We start from the raw sequence: 6334 nt of genomic DNA on the forward strand, positions 1-6334 counted from the left end.
TTAACATGCATCCCTCCATCATTTCTATCGTTTTTCCACTCCATTGCTTCAATTTATGCAAAGACTGTGTTTTCTAAAGGATCCCCTGTATTCCTACAGGATCCCCTGAAAACCTATAGGATGATTGATGAGCTCCAATTTTGGTACAATTTGGGCTCATTTTGGCCTATTTTGCTTGCTCAAACCATTCATTTTTATTGTTTATGCATACACTTCGTAGTTTATTCATGTTGTTTGTAGGAGAAAGGATAGGCACTTTATCTACGTAGCTAATGCATTGTGATTCCAGGTTTTGGCATTAAAAGGGAGCAAAAGACAACGAAAAGGTGGCAAGGAGACAACGAGTTGGCATTGCTGACGTAAGGAGAGGTTGTCCACGGTCTTGGGGAGCATTCCTCGTGATCCTCACCAAGAACTCCGAGCCCCACTCCATCCTCCCTCCGAGCTTAATACACGGCCAGCTGTTCTACAGGAACAGCAGTTCAAAACTGCTCTACAGGAAACAGCATTTATGATCATCCTACCGGATCAGCAGTTAAACTATAGATTGAACAGCCGAGCTCCTAGAATCATGGATACTTGTTGGAGCATCGTTTTGTATAAGTATAGAGGCCTTAGCCTTGGTTAGGTTGTTGAACCTCTCGTATTGCTATTGTAATTTTGGAGCATAGTTCAGTTTTTGTTCCTTCTTGTAAGCCAATTTGGCATGATATCAATTATGAATAAAGAAGACAGTTTGTGATCTAGTTCTGAGTTCCTTAAGGAGCCTATAGCTCTTAGGTTAGGGCCCAACCTGAGAGCCATAGATCCCCTCTGTTGTAGTGTTATTTCCATTTCATTGCAGCATTGTGAGCTTTCCATTTACACATGCAATTCGAATTACAAGTTGATGAGTTGGTCTTTTTCATGAGTAGATAGGATTTGCTTATGGTGAGTTTGTTTACAGTCATTTAGTGTAGCAGAGGATAGATAGAGTCCATTGGAGCTCCAACAAAAAGGCTGTTAGGACTCACTGCCATCTTTCTTGAAGATTGGGGTGCAGCCCAAAGCTAGCCACCAAAAACACGCATTTCTTCACTTGATGATTGCTGCAATACAGTCACTGTTACGTTAGATGCTTCCTTGTCATCCACTCATGCACTGCACTTCCTTACCACAGCTTCATGCACGTTCTCTTTCACATTTCGATTGCTGCTCATTGAATTTACAAGCACAAGTAGTTTAGGTTGATGCATTTTTGGTTAAGTAACAGTCATAATCATTTGTTTCACTTACACTGCTCTCTCTCTCTCTCTTGTTCCATCACTTTGTCCTCCATCTTGATCACGCATGCAGACATCTCTTTGACCCCTGCTCCGCTCTGTTACCTCATCAAGTCTTGCATTCCTCACGTGTCTCCATTCTCTAGCCTTTCGTTGACATAGCCCTTCACCTTCCATCCTCTTTCCTACACTCACCTCCCATCCTAATCTTTCGCTTCTAAGGCCATCACCAACCTCATCCCTACCTTCCACATCTCCCTCTACCATTTCACCATCCCTCCATCACTCCAAACATTCACAGTAGGTCATCCTGTAGCCATTTCTCGACATCCTGTAGAAAACAGAGTATCCTGTAGGATTCTCCACAGCCATCCTGTAGGAGGCCACTCTCTCGGTTGCTGAGCATCTGAATGCGAGGAACCTCTGTGGATGGGTGCTAAGGATCCCTAGGGACCTCTCCTAGCCTCCCCAACCTATCCCACGCTTTCCTTCCTTCTCCATCCCATCTGCACAACCAAACCCTAGTTAGCTCAAGATCACCATCATCCCACACACACTCACAAGAAAATACAAAAACATAACTTTCATGATGCAAGTAGTTTAGAATGATGCATTTTCATTTATCAGAGGTAGTGATAGCATTGGTAGAAGTTGCATTCACATTCCATGCATTGTAGAGGTCAGACTAGTTGAATTAGGGTTTCCTAGGTTTACATGCTTTGATTTGCTCTCAGTTCATTTTTGTCAAGTAGAATAACTTTCCTTTGAGATTAGCTTTCGTCCATCAATTAGCAAGCTTCTTCTGAGAGCCTATAGAAGTTGGCTTGAGCCCTAGCGGACTTGTGCCAGCTGACCAAGTGACAGCTGCGACAAGAGCTAGTACTTGTGCATACAGCACCGTCGCTTCCAAGTTTGTACGAACTACCGGGTTGATAAAATGAGAGACAGGAAGCCCCAGGAGTTGTAGCATTATTGCTACAATACTGGAGCTCACCATATTTTTGGCGCCATTGCCGGGGAAGCGTCAGAGTATTAGTAATTGTTGCTTTTCTTCTACTTTCGTACTCTTACTTCTGCTTAGTAGTTTATTTCATTTCCCTTCTGCAAAAGTAGATTAGCATTTCCTGCTTTCATAGATTAGCATTTCCTGCTTTCATAGATTAGTATTTCCTGCTTTCATAGATTAGCATTTCCTGCTTTCATAGATTAGACTTTCGATACTGCAAGTGTAGATTAGAATTTCAATTTTGCAATCAATCTGTTTCATTTTTGCAGGTGCACAGAGAAAAACAAAAAGCAACCAAAAAAAAAAAAGAGAATTCTTTTCCATTTCATGCCTCGTAGGAACCGAGATAGATCAGGAAAATTCCTACCAAACATCCCCACCACATCACTTAGTCACCCTTCACTCTTCGGTGGTGACAGTGATTCAGAGGAAACTATAGGTGAACATCCCAAGACATACCGAAATCCTATAGAAGAAGAAGAGTTAGAGACCACTCCACCTAAAGCTATGGCTGACAATAGAGAGGATGAGAGGATAGAAGGAGCTTTCCCCATCCGAGAGACCAATGGTGAGATGAAAATGAAAAACATTAGCCCCTCTGCTTTGCCTCACTTCCATGGAATGACCACTGAGGATCCTGATACCTTCTTATTTGAGTTTGATGTCCTCTGTAGAACCTATGACTATACTGAGGATGAACAAAAGCTAAAACTTTTCCCTTCTACTCTCAAGGATGCAGCACTACGCTGGTTCATGGGTTTGCCTGGGAATAGTATCACCACATGGGCTCAGATGCAGCAAGCCTTCAACACCAAGTACCAGGATTATTGTAGGTCCAAGGAAACAAAGGGGGAAATCTTTCGGATGACCATGGGAAACGATGAATCTTTAGAGGACTATGAGGAAAGGTTCCAACTTAGTTACAAGCGGGCCAGGTGCACACTTGACCCTGAGTCCCTTAAGTTGGTTCTGCTCCGAGGAGTACCTGAAGATCTCTTAGATACCCTTCACATGTTAGCTGGGGGGGACATTTACCAACTGCCTTATGAGGACATCAAGACTGTGTTTCGAAATCATTCCAGGGCAGCTAGAAAACGAGGAAGAGGAAACCTCCTCTCCACCGGTGTCCCTTTCTCCAAACATGAGCTTACAAACCAATTAGAAGATCTTAAGAGTGAGGTGAGACACACCATTGCCATGCAGCTGGACACATTCAGGATCCAGCAAAAGAAAGAGGAAGCTGAGAGAGCCTTGGCTGTCTTCTGTCCTAGGTGCACCAGAAGACACCCTAGGAATGAATGTCCATTGCATTCAGTTGAAGTGTGTTTCGTTTGTGAGGAGGACCACCCAACAAATCAGTGTCCAACCTTGCCTGGGTTTAAAGCTATGTACCAAGGGACTGAAGCCCCCACTGAACCTCTCTACTTCATCAACCAAAGGAGGCCTCAAGGATCTAGACCTTATCAGCAGGGGATGCAAGGGGCATCTCAAGCTTATTACAACCCCAACTACTTGACTCCCATGCCTTCCTGGGGTCCCCCTGCTCATCCTTCCTGGTCCATGCCTCCTCCATGGTCTTATCCACCTCAGTACCCTACTCAACCTACTTCTCATCCATATCACTCACATACCCAGTCGCAGCCTCAATGGAGTGCACCTCAGTCGGGGTGGAGGCCTCAATACAACAATCCTCCCGCCATTCTGCCTCCACCTCCAGTTCAGCCACAACCATTACCTCCTGCTCCTCCAAGGCAACCTCAAATGCCTGCTCAACCAAACCCGAACCCCAACAATAGACAGGCTCAGCAGGTATATACTGGGGAGACCTCATGCCCTACCTATGCTGTGGAGATCCAGGAGATCAATCTGAGATCTGGAAAGACTCTTCCAGATCGCCAACCTCCTCCCCCAGAGGAGGAGGAAGACCATCAGGAAAGTGAACCAAAGCCTATTCCACCCTTTCCTGAGAGACTTACAGCCACCACACAACCCAACCCGGAGGAAGATGAGCTTTTGGGAGAGCTCAAGCAGTTGTGTGTGAAGATACCCCTTCTCCAGGCCATCAAGGATGTGCCAATCTATAACAAGCTGGTTAAGGAGAAGTGTTTCAAACATCCAGGCAGACGGAAGAAAGATGCTTCAACTATCAATGTCATAGGACAACTGTCTAACCTTATGCTAGGACAAGTCATCTGCCCAAAGTACTTAGATCCTGGAAGTCCTATAGTAGATGTCCACATCAATGGCACCATCATACCCCACACCCTGATTGATCTGGGGGCTGCCATTAATGTAATGACCAGGGATACCATGTGCAAGCTCAATCTTCAAGGTTCCTTGAGGAAGACCTCGACAGTACTGCAATTAGCAGATCGCTCCACTGTGACTCCCGAAGGAATTGTGGAGGATGTCTTGGTCTCTATTGACTCTTGGGAGTATCCTGCAGACTTCTTGGTTCTGCAACCAAAGGCAAAGCTTACTGGATATCCCCTCATTTTGGGAAGGCCTTGGTTAGCCACTGCAGATGCCTATATCAGTTGTCGTGCTGGAAATATGACCATCAAAAATGGTCCTATGTCCAAGCAACTTGTCCTATACCCTCCTGCCCAACCCTCTTTAGAGCATGACTTACCACTCTGGTTGGAAGAAGGAGAAGAAGATGAGGTGTATTCAGCACCTCTATGTACCATAGAAACCAATAGAAGAAATCCCCCAACCGAGGATGATTTGATCGAGAACTTGATCCAAAACCCACCTACCAGTGCACTACCTTTAGAAAAATTGGTGGAGGATGCCCAAGCCAGCACCTTAGTGGATCTTTGTACAACCAACCCTGTCACTCCTAGAGTTAAGAATGTGGAGTTCGGCCCTGAGAGAGCATTGAAGATCAGCTCCTCCCTATCTCCTTCCCAGGAGAAGGAGTTGTGTAGCCTATTGTCCAGCCACTTAGATGCCTTTGCTTGGAGCTATAAGGAGATGAAAGGAGTCCATCCCTCGGTCTGTACCCATCATATATACATCAAAGAGGATTGTAAACCAGTTAGGCAACCCCAGAGGAGGATGAATCCAGCCCTCAAGGACATTGTCAAGGAAGAGTTGCAAAAACTGTTGGATGCCGGATTCATCTACCCCATCTCAGATAGTGAATGGGTGTCCCCTCTAGTGTTGGTTCCCAAGAAGAATGGGAAATGGAGGATTTGTGTAGATTACCGGGAGCTGAACAAAGCTACCAAGAAAGACCATTTCCCCCTACCCTTCATAGATCAAGTGTTGGATGGACTGGCAGGAAAGAAGTTCTTCTCTTTCCTGGATGGGTTTAGCGGGTACAATCAAATCCAAATCAGCCCGGAAGACCAAGATAAGACCACCTTCACCTGTCCTTCGGGTACCTTTGCCTACAGAGTCCTTCCCTTTGGGCTATGCAATGCTCCTGCTACTTTTCAGAGAGCTGTCTTAAGCATCTTCTCGGAGTTGGTCCATGATGCAGTAGAAATATACATGGATGACTTTACCCCTTATGGGGCCAACTTCCAGGGAGCATTGTCCAACTTGGGAAAGGTCCTCACCAAGTGCACTGATATGAACTTGTCCCTTAGTCCTGAGAAATGTGAATTCCTAATGACTGAGGGGACCGTGCTAGGCCATACTATTTCTTCCCAAGGATTGCAGGTGGATCCAAACAAAATTGCTCTCATCAAAAGGGTTCCACCTCCTCAAAAAGTAAGGGATGTCCGGAGTTTCTTGGGATTAGCAGGATACTACCGGAGATTCATTAAGGACTTCAGCAAGTTAGCCTCACCATTGTTTGGTCTGTTGGCAAAAGATGTGGAGTTTAAGTAGACTGACGATTGTCAGAAGAGTTTGAATGAGATAAAGGACAAGTTGGTGTCTGCACCAATCTTGAGAGGTCCAAACTGGGCCCTACCTTTCCACATCCACACTGATGCCTCAAACAAAGCCATAGGTGCAGCCTTAGGACAAGTTGAGGAAAAACTCCCATATGCCATTTACTTCGTTAGCAAAAACTTGTCCAAGGCCGAGCTGAACTACACTGTAACCGAGAAGG

The sequence above is a fragment of the Pinus tabuliformis genome, chromosome 4_1 (assembly GCF_031772625.1).
Source record: "Pinus tabuliformis cultivar Carrire ecotype Pingquan chromosome 4_1, CPIR1, whole genome shotgun sequence".
NCBI classification, from domain to species: Eukaryota; Viridiplantae; Streptophyta; class Pinopsida; order Pinales; family Pinaceae; genus Pinus; species Pinus tabuliformis.